The sequence below is a fragment of the Pelodiscus sinensis genome, chromosome 7 (genome assembly GCF_052426305.1).
Source record: "Pelodiscus sinensis isolate ZL-2025 chromosome 7, ASM5242630v1, whole genome shotgun sequence".
In the NCBI taxonomy this organism is placed as follows: domain Eukaryota; kingdom Metazoa; phylum Chordata; order Testudines; family Trionychidae; genus Pelodiscus; species Pelodiscus sinensis.
The window spans coordinates 14,210,563-14,227,106 of NC_143058.1; the positions used below are offsets into that span (position 1 = coordinate 14,210,563).

The 16,544-nt window shown below is 46.8% G+C and overlaps 1 long non-coding RNA gene across 1 annotated transcript; it reads right to left on the reverse strand.

Annotated features, from left to right (window-relative positions):
* Nucleotides 1–395: 395 nt before the first annotated feature.
* On the reverse strand, nucleotides 396–14,266 carry LOC142830284 (uncharacterized). Its single transcript, XR_012905434.1, has 3 exons — nucleotides 14,148–14,266; nucleotides 7,816–7,873; nucleotides 396–632 (listed from the first exon to the last, which is right to left on the reverse strand). It is a non-coding gene; the product is annotated as an uncharacterized LOC142830284 (long non-coding RNA).
* Nucleotides 14,267–16,544: the final 2,278 nt, after the last annotated feature.

The following is a 16,544-nucleotide window of genomic DNA, read 5'->3' on the forward strand; positions in this document are numbered from 1 at the left end:
GAGCCCCGGCACAGCCCCGTGCAAAATCCTTCCTTCCTTCAGGCAGGGAGTGGCCTTGAGCCGGGAGGTTTCCTGCATCCCGGTCCAGTGCCCTGACCACTGGGCTTAAGCTATAAACCCTGCATGTTGGCAGCTGAGAATTCCAAACCGAGGGAGGCCTCTCCCGCAGCCTGACCATAGGGGATAGCTCGGAGAGTGGGACAGGGCTTTGCATACAGCCTTCAGCACCTCATCTTTGGCTAGTTCAGCCAGGAGTCAGCTGGCATGCTGGCTGCTGTGAAGCCTGTCCTGACTGGGTGCTCATCTCTGCCCCCTTTTTTACATGCCTACCTCAGGCTTTGTGAATCCGCGGTTTTCTAGGCGCCTAAATATTAGGCCTGGTGGCATTCGGCAGCAGCTGTGTTCCAGTGAGGAAGAAAGGAGAGAAGATGAAATCCACACCAGTGTATCTATTTAACCATCTTTGCTAACAGCCCCTCTGCATGCTCCGTTATGGTTTGGCTTAGCTGTGCCTGGCCTTTGGCCTGGAAGCTCTTTGAGGCCGGGATCGACTTTGCTGGTACAGCTCCGAACACTTCAGTAATAGCATTCTTCACACGGGCTCTCGGCAGGGTTAAAAAAGAATGAAGCACCTGTCAGTGGAAAGAAAGTAGGACAGAATATTGCGTTCCTTTGTGAAATTTCACAGCCTGGAAAGGAGGCAAATGGGTACCATTTTTTAAAACTTTTATATTGGCCTTTGTGGGAAATGCAAACCACCATATTGAATGTGCAAGGGGGTTGCACTAGTTTGACCACAGTGGAAAAAGTCCTGGCTCTGCTGACATAGGTGCAGGAAGTAGGAGGTTGGGCTTCCAGGCTTTGTGGCCAGCGTGGCCCCATGCCAGTGTCCTGGCTGCCAGCCTGTGCCCGGGGCCTCCATTGCCACCTGGATCCCAGCTGTCAGCAACACACTGGGGGGCGCCATTCTTGGTCCCCTCTGCTGCCCCCTGGGGTCCTAGCTTGGGGTCCCACCACTGCCAGGCTCTGTTCCTGACCCTGAGCTAGGGCTCTGCAGCCACCCCAAGCCATGGGCCCAGTGTGGAATGGTGAAGGGCACAGACTGAGGTAAGGGAGGGTGCAACTTAGCACCCCCACCTTAAAAATTGTTCCAGTGTCACTGCCCGCTGAAGTCAATGGCAGAGCTGCCAAAGGCTTCAAAGGGATCAAGCTTTCCCCCTGTGCGGTTGACTGTAGCTTACGATAATATTCATTCATACTATGCTCAATGGACCATAGTAACAGGCTGCATACTAAGTGGCATTTTGAGACACCCCCGCCCCGTCCCTCAGCACAGAAAGCAGGAAAGATCGAGACAAAAATGGTTGTTAGTCCAGTGAGTCTCCACTTTTGGTCCATAGAGCAAAGCGATGACCCACATCAGCCTTCAAAGAGTGATTGTTCCTACCTAGTGCAATGGTTGGGGCAGGGCATGTCTAACGATTCCAGGTAAGTTTGGACCAACTAAACTAAACAACGAAAAGTCCAGGTACATCTCCATACACAGGCACTGACTTTCCTTTGCCCATCCCCTCTCCTCCATGCAAGCAATGGGCAGGGCGTGCGGGAGGTGGGGGAAAGGGGGAGGGGGAGACCGGGCAGGGGTAGGGCCTTAGGAGAAGGAGCTGAGTGGGGGCAGGGTCCTAGGGCAGGATGGTAGGCAGGGCCTTGGGGGAAGAGGCCTAGAGGGGTGAGGCCTCAGGGTGGAGCATGGATAGGAGCTTGGAGGGAAGAGGCTGAGAAGGGACCCAAAATAGATTAATCCATCCCCACAGGTGCTGGGGACCCCCTATATTTCTTGGTGGGAGCTTGAGCCCCAGAGCTATATAGTTATTTCATACTGGGTATTTGGTGCATATTCAACTGTGCTCTAAAATTTTTGGACAGCACCAAAATCAGCCAGGTGAAAAACATGTCCGGGTAGAGCCAAACAGAATGAACGGGAGTGATCAGAGCAGCAGGAGTAGCAAGCAACACAATAAAGCTCTCTATCCAAGGAGAAGGAAAGAGCACAGAGACGATAGGGAGCCTAGGGAGAGGGAACTCAGGAATCAATTTATCTTGGCTCTGGAATGCCAAACCAATGTTCAGTTCTCTTTTTCCATGTGTTAAGATATTATACACTTAGCATCTGCAACACAAGTTCTCTTTCAACTAGCACTGAAGTTCAAGTGACGATAAGCTGTGGGGAATTAAAAAGGTCTGAACTTCCTCCTGGACCCAAGCAGGCCTCCTGGACTTAGCTGCAGGGAGCGTGTGGGACTGGCCGGCTGGGAGTGTTGTATTCATTTAGATGGAATAGTTACGCTCACAAAGGCCTTAAGTGAACCCAGTAACTAGCCAGCAGGAAACTGAAACAAGCATCAGGTTTGGTTTACAGAGACCTCAGCTGGTGTTGTACCATGGCAACAGACCATTAATTGTTTCTGTTCTGTATTAAAGCAATTAAAACATTTACAGTGTAAAGTATTAAATCAGGCATTTATTATAACAATATCCCTTGTTCCCTTCCCCTGTTGCTGAAAAGAATTGCTAGAAAGCAACCCTCACCCTCCTTGTTTGACAGTCTCTTTATTACTATTAAAGGTGGTACTAACTATATTTGATGGGAAAATAGAATACATTCATTCAATGGATTGAAGCTGTTGTTAAGGTCCAGTTCTGTTTCCTAAAAGGCAAGACAAGGCAAACACAAACATAGGGGGAAAGAAAAGAACAGTAACAATAGAAAATACAGCTTCTGGCTTTGGTGTTGTCTATCACTGCCAGAGAACCATAGGCCCATCACATGGTCTTATTAGCCATGCAGGCAAACTTGTACCAGAACTGGGCATTGCTTTTAACTGACTCTCTGGGCACTGGCTTACAGCAGCATTGAAAGGCTAAGCCACGCTCTTAAGCCACATCTTCATTTGCTGCACTAGAAATCAATCCTCTGGCATTCGATTTAGTAGGTCTAGTTAAGACCTACTAAATTGAATGCTGAGGGCAGCTCCAGTTGGTGCTGGTACTCTTAGCGGTTGTGTGGAGTAAGGGAAGCCATTGGGAGCATTCACTCCCATCAGCCTCCATCTGTGAAGATGGCGCCACACTTGGCTTAAGCTAAGCTGACTCCAGCTATGTATTTTATATAGCTGAAGTTGCGTAATTAACCTGATCTTACAGGTCAAGTGGAGACCTGGCCTTAGTAGATTGAAGAAAAAAGACAAGAGATAGGAAAGGAAAGAAAGTGGGGAAGGAAAAGGACACACCAGGAGGGGGTCCTCATGTTCCAGAACAGAATTTAGAGAAGCCAGTGGAGGTGGCAATGCCATCTAGGTCTGCCAATCTGGCCTGATCCGGTCAAGATCTCTCTTGGGCTCTGGATGACAAAGGTCCAATGGTATCACACTGGATCCTAAGAGCTGTGGGGGGGGCGGGGGAGGGGGAGGGGGAGGAGGGGCAACTTTGATGGTGAAGCTTGTCCCTTTCCCATCTCTTGTTTTTTTGTTAGCCTTGGTTTGTTTTTATCCCTCTTTCATTTTCCTTTAAAGAGCTCAAGTACCCTCAAAGGAGGGATGGGTGCATAGCATTAGGCCTAATTTTTGACAGACCACTTTTGGTTTACTGATTTTTAGTTTTACACTTTTTTTTTGCTTGAAATACATGGTTTTGTCACAGTCATTGAATTATAGCAGTTGGTGTTTTCATTTGGCCTGTTTTAGTGCCTCTGTCTTCCTTTTGCATCTTTTTCTGTTACCATCATTATATGTGATTGGAACATTTTGTAATCACTTTCCCACCACTGAACTTATGACTGGGGCAAATCTGTACTTCTAATTATTACAAGAGGAGGGCAGGTGTCTGCAAGAACACCTCTATTTAATCACAGCAGCTGGGAACTGAAGAGTCACTGTGTTAACCCTGCTACCATCCAGTAAATGAGCACTGATGTCACACTAAATGTATATAGAGCGGTGATACATTTTTTTAAAAATAAGATGCCAAAGCAGTGTCTGTGTATGCTAGAGCTGAGCCATAATTAAACACCTCCAGGCAGTTTCAAATGAAATGTGCACATTTAGCAGAGGGTTTTAGTGGTGTGTGTCATCAGCTGATTAACAAAGAAAACAAACATGTGTGCCAGGAGCCAAAAAAAGCTGAAGGGGAAAATGTAGTTAAGTAACTTTTTATAAGTTATTGAGGGCCTGGATCTTCCTGCCATTGGCAGTTTTGTCCTTTACTTAAGTTGGAGTAGTCTTATGGCCGTCTCCCAGCAAAAAATTTAAATACAGACGTAGAGCCATTGATTTCAATGGGAATACTCACATGCAAAATTGAGCTTATGCCTAAGTGTTTGGCTCCATCAAGGCCTTACTTGACTGGAAAACCATGGACTGTCCAAATAGCAGCTTAAGCAGAACATATAAACAGGAGATTCTTGACTCTCCAAGTCTCACTGTCACATTGAGGGTACGTCTAGACTACATGCCTCTGTCGCCAGAGGCATGTAGATTAGGCTACCCGACAGAGTAAAATGAAGCGGCGATTTAAATAATCGCCGCTTCATTTAAATTTACATGGCTGCCGCTTTGAGCCGACAAACAGCTGATCAGCTGTTTGTCGGCTCAGTGCGATAGTCTGGACGCTCCCCTGCCGACATCAAAGGGAGCTGTCGACAACCCAGGTATGCCTCCTGGGATGAGGCATACCTGGGTTGTCGACAGCTCCCTTTGATGTCGGCAGGGGAGCGTCCAGACTATCGCGCTGAGCCGACAAACAGCTGATCAGCTGTTTGTCGGCTCAAAGCGGCAACCATGTAAATTTAAATGAAGCGGCGATTATTTAAATCGCCGCTTCATTTTACTCTGTCGGGTAGCCTAATCTACATGCCTCTGGCGACAGAGGCATGTAGTCTAGACGTAGTCTCCTCCAGCAATGGAACCACAGAACCTTTCACATAATGTCTCTGTTACAGGAGCAGCACAGGGATCGCTTTGTCAATGAGAGCACCATGCAGTCCTTTACTGGGATCGCTAGGCTCAATTCATGGCATGACAACACCTTAATTACAATCTTCCTTAAGCTGTGTCTCTCCCTATTATGGCTAGCTGATAGTGGAACCATCATTATTTGTACAGGTTAGTCTGGCACTCTCTGGTCCAGCAACATCCATGCTCTGGCATGGTTTTAGCTAGCCAGATGGCCACTTATCATGGATATTCCAAGTTTCTTGTGGTCCCATAAAGTTTGTTTCCAGCTACCAGTCTTGGCTCTCAGTGCTCTGTGCTGTTATTTAGCTCTAATTACCCCTACATGTCTTCTAAGAGCCCAGTAAGCAGAGGAAGTGTTGGTTTTGCTGCTAGACAATATTGACCTCCTGTGGTTCAGCAAATTCTCTGGTTTGGCCCCAGTCAGCTCCCCAGGGTGCCGGACTAGAGAGGTTCAAACTGTATCAAAATTTTAGCCTTAAATCAAAATCTAATAAGTTCTGAAGCATCATTTTTCTTATGTTGCCTATCAGTCCGTTTCGACGATTATTGGTGGAAATACCTTTTCATTGATTTGTGTTCATATGGCGACGTTAATCAACATTTACTGATGAAATTTAAACCCGAAAAGCACACACTGCAAAGGACCTGCAGCAACCCCCTTTTGTTTCTCTTTCAGACAGGTTTTGCGACCAAAGCGCTGGCCAGAACTCGAGTCTAGTCTGACAGTTCAGTCTGTTGAAGTGACAGTTGTACCCTGGGTGCTTGTAGTGTGTTGTCCTTGCCCGCAGAGACAAGGGAAAACATACTGGTCCTGAGGCCTCGGTTTTAAATGCCGACTAGAGTTATAACTGGCTTGATGGTTCCTGATAGCAGGAGCAGTGGGGAAGCCTGCAGGGGATTAACTGTGCCTTTGCCCTCACTGCTGTGGCTTTAATGCGATCATAATGTGCTTTGACTTGTGTTGTTATTTAAGAAGCAGATCTCTCTGCTGCCAGGCAGTGTGGTCTAGTGATTAGAGGCGGGACTGGGAGCCAGCAGACCTGATTTTGCCACTTATCAGCTCTGTGGCTTGGGGCAATTCATTTAACCTCACCAGGCCATAGTTTCTCATTCGTTTGTTGGGGACAATAGAAACATTCACCATGGAAAGTGTTTTGAAATCATTAACAGCAATTGCTGCTACAGAAATCTCCCCATCTCAGCCATCAGGATCTTTGGATACAGAGCCCTTTGTCTCCTCCAGCAATAGGATTAGAATAGGATGATGTTACTGCTGCTGGCCTCCATTTTTAGAGGACAGATCTCCACACAAGAGACATGGCCATAAATGGCACCGTTGTTGGAAGGCTCAGCAGGAACGCCAGGGACCAAACTGGCAGGGAAGCCCATCTATCTGTAACCCCTAAAGTTTGTCCCTCCTGTTTGAACGGGGGTGGGAGGTAGGGAGGTGGAGGCAGGTGAAATAAGGAAATGGCTCTGTGCTCTTTGGGGTTGTCTACATGGGGAAATGGATTAACATTGCTATTTTGGAGCATTGACATTCCATACTAGCTATCCCTGTGTGGATGTTCTGGTTCAGAATAAAAGTGACTTCATTCTTGACTAGAGAGCCCACACAGAGCAGTTATTCCCAAATAGCTAAATTAAATTGGAGATAACTATGAAGGTCACAGTCAGAGGCTTGCTGAGTGAAAGGGATAAAAAAAAGTTTGAAAAACACCGCTTAAGGTGAGGACCTCATCAGAGGCTTTCTGAAAATTTAAGTCCTGGATCACCCTTGGCCACATATTCTGGAATAGCTACACTTGATTAGCTATGCTGGCCAATTTGCCTTTTGTAGACATGAACTGTGGGTAGACAGAACTTTTGCTTCTCTGAACCTTTCACAGGCTGATGCCCTACTCACATCAGTGCAGTAAAGATAAGTTGAACCTCTCTAGTTCAGCACTCTCTGGTCTGGCAACTTCCATGGTCCAGCCTGATTTTAGTTAGTCCAATGTCCCCTTTCTCATGGGTGTGGCCAAGTGTCCTGCGGTCCCATAAAGTTTGTTTCCAGCCACCAGTCCTGGCTCTCAGGGTGCGTCTAAACTACACCCCTCTGCCAACAGAGGGCTATAGATTAGGCACATCGCTATTGCAAATGAAGTGGGGATTTAAATATCCCGCGTTTCATTTGAATAGAAATGGCCGCTGCTTTTTGCTGACGTGGCACTTTGCTGGCACAAAGCGGCAGTCTAGACGGGGACTGGTCAACAAGGAAAGCCTTTTCCGACCAATCCCTTATGCCTCGTGCAACTAGATTTACAGAATCGGTCGGAAAAGGCTTTCCTTGTCGACTGATCCCCGTCTAGACTGCCGCTTTTTGCCGGTAAAGTGCCGCGTCGGGAAAAAGCTGCGGCCATTTCTATTCAAATGAAACGCGGGATATTTAAATCCCCGCTTCATTTGCAATAGCGATGTGCCTAATCTATATCCCTCTGTTGGCAGAGGGGTGTAGTTTAGACACACCCTCAGTGTTCTGTGCTGTTATTTAGCTCTAATTTACCTCAAATGTCTTCTAAGAGCCCAGGGGCGGCCCATGAGTCTAGGAAAACTAGGCAGTTGCCTAGGGCACCTGAAGATGATGTCACCACGGGGCGCCGGGGCGCCCTGTGATGATGTCATGGCCATTGACGGCCGTGCAGGCGGGGGCGCTGATTGCACCTCTGCCTAGGGCGCCAGCTGCCGCAGCCGGCCTCGGGCCACTCCTGTAAGAACCCAGGAAGCACTGGAAGTGTTAGTAATGCTGTTAGACAATACTGACCTCCTGTGGTTCGGCAAATGCTCTGGTTTGACACCAGTCAGGTCCCGAGAGGTTCAACCTGTAGCACAAATTCTATGTTAAAAGTAAACACTTGCAGCAGCCATTGTGACTATTTTGATGGCGACACACATGTACTATCTAGCGTCCTTTGCGAAACAGTTTGTGCGGGTGTATAGATTCACTCGCAATCATTTTTGAAAGATTAGACAATACAAACAGTATTAATATTTATGAACCACTGTTGTTAACTTCTGCTTTGTGACAAAGGATGAGACTCAGATAGCACAATTTGTTCTCTTTGCAATGTCTTGCTCTCCATTTGTGCTTGAACGTGATTTCCTGATGCACTTTTTTTTCACAACAGCAAACAACAAAGGTGTAAAAATAAATAAATAAATAAATAAAGCCACTTCCTGCTTCTTCCTGCTTCATGGATTATTCTTCAGTGGCTATTTAATTTCCACTTTTAGGAAAATCTCATTGGGATAAAGATGCTATTATCCAATCTCTCAAGCTCACTGTCATCTTAAACTTCTTCCTCTTTCTTCCTGTTTTCCTCCTCTGCCCCAGCTACGCATAAAATAACTTGTCTACACAGGAATGCTTGGCCAGTTAAACTGCTGCCATTATAGTTAAAAGGATGTGAAATCCGATGAGGATAGTCTGATAGAAAAGTGGCTTTTTGTATTTTAACTATGCTTCCCAAGAAACATAAATTCATCTGAAAAAGGCACTCTAATATCAGAATAAGTGTGTCCACACAGGAGGTTATACACCGTTTTAGCTACATCGGTTTAAATTCACACCTTAGTTTGTACCGTCCCTTATGGACAAACCTTAGTATAGAGGAAAGGTTAGGGTCATGTTGTTTATATATTGCACCATTAAACATCAGGCGTTTCTCTGTCTGTCCACTGTGGGGCAGTGCTGTGAGTAAATTCAAGTTGAGTGCTGCAAAGAGAACTGCATACTTGGTTCTTTATCTCTCCAATGGAGATTTATGGGCAGATTCTTTGTTACTCTCCTTAATCACAAATCAAAATAATTCAGGATGAAAGGGCTTTCTTTATTTTATTTTTCTTCTGGAATGGTCCAGAATGCACCAATGGAAAGTTAATAAATGCATAGATTAAGATCAGATAATGATTATTTATTCAGACCTCCTGTGTCGAGCTGCGAGATTAACTGATCTTTCTGTTTGGTTGTCTTGGCAAAAGAATTTTCAAAAATTTATGACGGGCAGCCGGAAATGACACATTTTTCAAACTAACATGTACTATTAACATTTTGTTTCGGGTCATATGAAACATTCAACCCAAATGAGAACTTTTCATTCCGTTTTTTAGTTGGTTTTAAAAGTGAAAAATAAAATTGATGTAAATTTTGGAAGAAGAAGAAGAAATAATTTTGAATCAAAGGTCAAAAGATTGTTTGAAAAACATCAAAACAAAACATTTGGACTTTTCTGAACCCACTTCCCCCAACAAAGAAAATTTGGTGAATTCAACACTAATTCACAACAATGTTTTGGCTAAAAATATTCACACAGCTCCACTCCTGCTGCCCCTACAGCCTACTGCAGCCTCTTGCCCCTTTCTCATTACTCAAGCTAAACACTGTGCTAGGCTGCCCAAGTACTATTACATTTTTCTGGAGCAGAGTAGAGGTAATCCCCTCAAATGCACTAGAAATGTGCTTGCTCCATGGTGCTGCTTTTCTCCGTGTGTCAAAAAGAACTAGATTCTCTGGTCCTCCCACTTCTTCTCTGCAGGTACAAGCACCCAGGTATATGGCATTTGTCACAGGTTGAAGGACAGAGTGTTTGGGGAGATGCTTTCCGGCTGTGACCTTCTTGGGGAAAAGAATCTTTGCCCAATCCTGCTGGGGAATGCCTATGGAGGTGAATGGGGCAGCTTGGGAACAAAGAAAGCAGCATTTGACACTGTCAGTGTTTGTGAATCACTGTGGCTGTGTCTACATTGGCACCCCTTTCCAGAAAAGGGATGCTAATGAGACACTTCGGAATTGCAAATCCGCGGGGGATTTAAATATTCCCTATGGCATTTGCATGAACATGGCTGCCGCTTTTTTCCGGCTTGGGGTTTTGCTGGAGAAAAGCGCCAGTCTAGACGCGATTTTCCGGAAAATAAACCCTTTTCCGGAAGATCCCTTATTCCTACTTTCAAGGGATCTTCCGGAAAAGGGTTTATTTTCCGGAAAATCGCATCTAGACTGGCGCTTTTCTCCGGCATAACCCCAAGCCGGAAAAAAGTGGCAGCCATGTTCATGCAAATGCCACGGGGAATATTTAAATCCCCTGCGGATTTGCAATTCCGAAGTGTCTCATTAGCATCCCTTTTCCGGAAAGGGGTGCCAATGTAGACACAGCCTGTGTGTATTTAGAGCACTGAATTCTAATCCCACACACAGTGTGAAATTAGGGGCCTGATTCTCAGTTAGGCCATTTTTGTGCTTGGGGAGTGAATCAGGGTGTGTGTGGAAAGGGGGTAATGAGGGCTTTAATCCACTTCTGTGCTCCCACATGTTAAGCTATTCAAAGGCACCTTAGAGCAGCCTTTAGTTTTCCAGGAATTGTGGGAAGCAGAGACTAGCCACAATGTAGGGCACTGCAGCCATGCCTACTATGCCAAGGGGTGGACGGAACACTTGCACCATCTCCATGTCAGTCAGTGAGATGCACACCTAGCTCCATGTGAGTCTGTGAGGCCCACACCGCCTCCATGTTAGTCAGTGAGACGCACACCTAGCTCCATGTCAGTCTGTGAGGCCCACACCGCCTCCACGTCAGTCGCTGAGACCCACACCTAGCTCCATGTCAGTCTGTGAGGCCCACACCGCCTCCATGTCAGTCTGTGAGGCCCACACCGCCTCCATGTCAGTCGCTGAGACCCACACCTAGCTCCATGTCAGTCTGTGAGGCCCACACCGCCTCCATGTCAGTCTGTGAGGCCCACACCGCCTCCATGTCAGTCGCTGAGACCCACACCTAGCTCCATGTCAGTCTGTGAGGCCCACTGAACAAGGTCTATTCTGAGGGGGCTAATTCTAGCCCCTTTGTGCTGCCAGATTGGTGCCAGAGAATAGGCCTTAACCCCAGAATTGGGGTGAGTAAGCCTTGGGGGAGGGGGGGCAGGTGGGAATCTTAGGAATTCTCATTTATAGCACTGGGCTAACACTTCCTTTGACTGGAAAGATCTTTCCTAGTTTTGTTGGGCTCCCAGAAACAGAGCAACTTAGGAATGGACACTGTTGCATCTGCCCTCCCCCCCAGCTGCAAAAGCGATATGGTGGGTGTGCATTTAGTGGCAAGTATTTTTCATGAAGTAAGAAATTTTAAAACAAACCCACAGGGTGTAAGACTCAGGCACACAGTTTGTCACATAATTACGTGATAAGAAAGTACAACTGTGAGGCACGGTAGCACACAAGTGGCAATTTGAAAACACATCCCCTGAATTGTTATCAGCTGTTCTGTTTCAATTAATATCCCCCAGTTTCAGCATCAACAAAAGCCAGTGACACTCCCAATGACACTTTCAAAACAATTAGCACCACGGCAGGAAGGAGAAACCAAAAGCCAGAAAGAACTCAGTACATCATGTGATGCATGTCCACGATATAACTAGTCTGGCTGCAGGATCTTTTCCCAGAATGATGATCGGAGGAATAGTTTACATTAATGCAACATGTCAGCTTTTCTACAAGCTATCTTTCAGATCAGAAACTCCAGCTGCCCAGACGCCTTCTGGATCAGGAGTGCTAGGCTGATTAAGCTGCATATTAGGAAGTGAAGGAACTGTTATTAGCAGAGTAAGGCACATGAACAATGGCTAATGCCTGTAATTCTCACAAGAATATAATGACCCATCCAATGGTAGATGATTCAGTATGAGTGCTGGCTAATTTGTAGGTTTGTCATACACAATCATACACACAATGTGCATACACATTGTGAATATCTATATAAATGCAGGGATGTAGCGCTATTATTTCTTCTCCACAAACCTAGAATTCAGTCAAATGTTACTAGTACCTTAAGCTGGGCAGCTGAACTGTGAAACTATGGATGATACTGAGGCACCGCAGCCTGTCAGTTGTATGCTGCATGAGAAACGCGATGTTGCCAGTGTGGGTGATTCTAGATGTTTTTTTTAAAGCGCCAGTGCCTGAGATTTTCTGAGAAAAGCTGGAAAGAAGGCTGGGAAGCCCAGGATTTTTAAGTGACTCTCATGAGTTTTGGTGACCTAACAATGGTTGAACTCTTGGCATTGGCACTATTGCATGCATAGCCCTTACTTTCCTCTCAGAATTTCTTCCTGTGTCAAGAGTCATTTCTACCAGGAGGGAGAGAGACTCTGAGTAGGGACATATGGTTGTTTGACAAGAAATCTCCCCTCCCCCAGCCAGCACAATAGCTTCGATGAGCTGGAAGAGAAAGAATGAAATGGAGTGTTGCAACAAGACACTCAGCAAAACATTCCTGGAAGGATTTTCATACGTGCTCGGTAGTGCCCTGACGTTGCCCCCGCAGAACTCAAGGGTATCAGGTCTCTTGGAGTCAATGGGAGCAGAGTTAGGCCAACACGGAGTATCTTTGAAACCCCCCACATCTTTCTTTAGAAGAGAGAAAAACTGTGGTGCAAAAGGGGTGGGGAGGGCAGATAAAAGAGACGGGACAGGTCTGGGCTTCAGGAAGTGGGGCTGACAGACTCACCAGGCCCTTGGGCAAGTCAAGGAGGGTGCTGGCTTCACACCCCTGGAAGAGGCAGGGGCCTCATGTAGAAGGGACGGGGCTAGGGCTAGCCTCCTCTCAGCAGTCCACAGAGCTGCCCAGACTGTGCCACCTCTACCTCAGCCAGCCCTCAGTGCTGCCTGGCCCCACACGGCATGGGGCTCCGGTGGTGATTTAAAGGGCTTATGCCGCTGCCACAGCCACAGGGGTCAGAAACTCCAGGCCCTTTTCAATCACCAGGTCCCGTGCAGTTGCCCTCTGTGCCCACCCCCCCTTTGATAAGGCTGGCTTCTGGGGCCAATGTCTATTCTCAGGTATGCTGGTGTAAATCCGGAGTAACACCACTGACTGCAGAGGAAGTTCTCCGCCACTGTGGGTCCCAGGCCAAGATGTGTGTCTGTGTGTGGGGGGGAGGGAGGTAGCTCTGAGCCCCCCAAAGAGGTGGGACCGAGGGGGGAAGGGGCGCGACTGAGGGCAGTTAGCCCATAATGCCACCCAGACTGTGGCATGCTCCCTCCCAGCCCTCAGAGCCACGCTCTGGTGGCAATTCACCAGGGCTCCAGCCACTGCTGCTGCTGCAGTAGCGGTGGTGGCAGCTGGGAGCTCCAGGCCCCTTTGAGTCTCTGGGCCCAGGGCAATTGCCCCCTTGCCACCTCCTATCAGTGGGTCTGTCTCTGCCCGTGTAACTCAGAACAGAATTTGTTACTTGGTTTTCCAACTGGAAATTTGAACCCTTTCACAATCCTCACCGCTGTTCTACTACAAAGACAACGGGTGAGATTCTCCAGCCTGATCACAGAGGGGCTGGATTCAGGCCATAAGTGGCTAGAGAGCAATCCCCTTGCAAAAGGAAACATGGCTATCCCACCATCCCAACACATGGGGTGCCTTGCGGTGCCTCTGCTACACTGAGCCTCCAGAGCAGGGGCGGGGAACCATTTCTGGGTCAGAGGCCACTGATCCACAGAAAAATCAGCTGGGGGCTGCACACGAGTGAGAAGGAGAAAGACACTCGGCACATTCCCCTCACACACCAGAACATAAGGGGGGACCCAGCCTAGTAGATTTTGTATGCTCCAGCTGTGTGGTGGGGCAGCAGGGAAGGTGGAGTGCCAGCACAGGCTCCCCAGTGTGGGGAGAGGGGAGCTTGAGCCTCAGGGGCAGGATCCAGTCAAACTGGGGGCCACATTGGCCTCCGGGCCTGAGGTTCCCCATTCCTGCTCCAGAGACGTAAGGGACCTTATGCAAGTGCCATAAGATAGACACTAACTGATAGTGAGACAAGGCTGGCATATAACCAGGAAGCTGTAATTGGCTACCTGATTAATGTTACCCCAAAAATATTCTCACTGGAGACCACCCAGGGTTACACTAGTATGGGTTTATTTCCACTAGGTAAAACTAAAGAGGAGAAAGCAGCCACCAAAGGTTTAAGCTAAAGAAGATAGAACACTCTCTCTCGCTCTCTCTCTCTCTCTCTCTCTCACACACACACAGACAAGCAAGCAAGCACACACCCCTCCATTCATTCACTCATTCACACCCATTCATTCCTGCCCTCAGTCAATCACACACTTACACAGACATATAGGTTGCAGAAGGAGCCAAGGCATCTGGATCCTGGAGGGTCTGTCTGCTCATCATGGCTTGGGAAGCTGGTCAGGAGGAAAGACACTGGAAGGGAGCTTCTCAGGATCGGTGGAAGGAAAAAGAGAAAGCCTCATATGTGCTTCTTCTTTTTATAGTATCTGAATGGCTCCTGTGACTCATTCACCTTGTCATCAGGGAGCATGCCCAGACTTCTCTTTATCCAACAGGGAGCAAGCCCATACTGTGATGACTCATTGCCATGTGGTCCATTGTTCCAAGCCTTCTTCAAACACACTCACAGTCACACTCTCTCTCCATTCACTCAGGGGAGAATGCAGTTTAGGGAAAGTTACAAGCAAGGTGTCTGCATGTTACAAAGATTTCAAAGTTGCAGTTTACAGTAAGTTTGAGAGTTACACAGATTGCAAAGATTGACCAGGATCACAATAAGTTGCTGTTTAAAACCTTAGACCTTACAGTTTGGTGTAGCTTTAGAAAATCCATGTATATAAATCTAGTGAGCTCAGGCGGAGGCTTTTTTATGCAACATTAACCCTTCTCTTCTGGACCCCACTTGGGACCCAGATGCAGGTGAGAACTGAGCCTGTAATAGGACACACAAGCTGTAAGATGGCTTACGAAGCTTGCTATACCAACTGATTCGACGCTCAGTGAGAACAGCGGGTATTTGACCACTGAGTCTAGAGGATGCAGGATCAGGCCCAAATATTCTAGCAATTAAATGTCTTGTAGCACCAGAAGTGTGCCAGGCCCTTCACAGACATTTCCTTCCTATTTAGAGTGCCTGCCCTTGACTGTCAGGCAACCCGGAAAGTCTCTTTAGTGCCAAGTTGTCATTTTTGTTTGAAATAGCTGGAGAAAGGACGCAGGAGATAAGAGGGAGAGAGTGTAAAACATATGAGGTCAAGCTCATGACCCTGGCACTGTGTAAGGACACCAGGACAGAAGCTGAGTGATTGATAAATACTCTGGACCAGCACAGCGGCCGATGATTCATGAGGCGACTTCTTCTATTTATAAGGTTGGTGTTTGTTTTTATTCAAGTCCTTTCAGCTGGAAGCGTAAATGCATTAATATGGAAATCAAAAGCAACGTGGCTGAGGTCAACTCTTCCAGTACAAAATGGTTCCCAGTATTGTACCATATAGGCAGTTAGCCCCTCTATAGTTCCCTGTAACTTTCTCAGTTTAATAGGGACGCACACACTAACACATTACATTTCCAGATCAATTTTAAAAGTAACCTCTTAAATATTGAATTATTCCTGATCTCTATTGTCATTTCGAGTTGATTAGTTTAAGGATTGTGCTCTATTTGTTTAATAACCTCTTGACACTAAACAAACAACCTTGAAAAGGGAGTAATTTGCACAACAGAAAGAAAACAAATAACCGACAAGGACAACTTCGGCAAAATAGCAAGACTGATTACATTAAAATGGCAAAATAATTTCAGACATTAAAAGAAAGCATATAGATATTGGCTTATCTACATTCAAGTGAGATTTAAACACACAGCAAAGTTAAAGATTTCATTAACAATACAGCAATATCTCTTAATTAGAATTCCTGAAGCATATTAAATGATATTTAGTTTCTAATTCAGTGCATCATTTTCTGTTAAATAATTGATCAAGGTGCAGAGATTGTGTTTGTGTAGTTTAAGAAACTGATTAGACCAGAGAACATTTCTTAGGAAAGCTGCATCAATAACTCAGACCTTATGTCATCATGACTCAGTTGGTAGCGCTGACACAAGTGGGCAACAGGGTACTGGGTTCTAGCCACCAATATGAACTTGGGTCGACATTGAAGAATAACGCAAGGCAAAATGAACGTTGTCTTAAGCAACAAGCAGCTATGGCTCAAGCAAAGTGCATTATTATGGCACTGTACAAACACATAGCCCCTTAGCAGAAGAGCTTGTACAGAGGAGACAACAGTCTCTGCGGGCCCCAGGCAAGGTGTGTGTGTGTGGGAGCATCCCAGCTCTGCACTTCCGGAATGGGTGGGGCCTCAAGTGAAGGGGTGGAGCCAGGAGCAGCCAGCCCTCAGCACTGCCTGGACCCCAGCCTTCAGAGCTGCACAGAGTGCACTGTGCTGTGCTCTGATGTTGATTTAAAGGGCCCAGACCTCTGGCTGGCACCTCTGCCACAGTAGCAACAGCCTGGAAACCTGGGGCCCCTTCGCATCACTGGGCCTCGGGGCAACTGCTCCCTTTGCCCCCTCTTCCTCCATCAGCAGGCCTGCCCTTATGGCTTAAATAAGCACAGATAAAGGATAGGAGGAAGGAATCATTATTATTTACTTGTTTCCATAATATAAGAACTAGGGGTCTTATAGGCAGCAGGTTTAAAACCAACAAA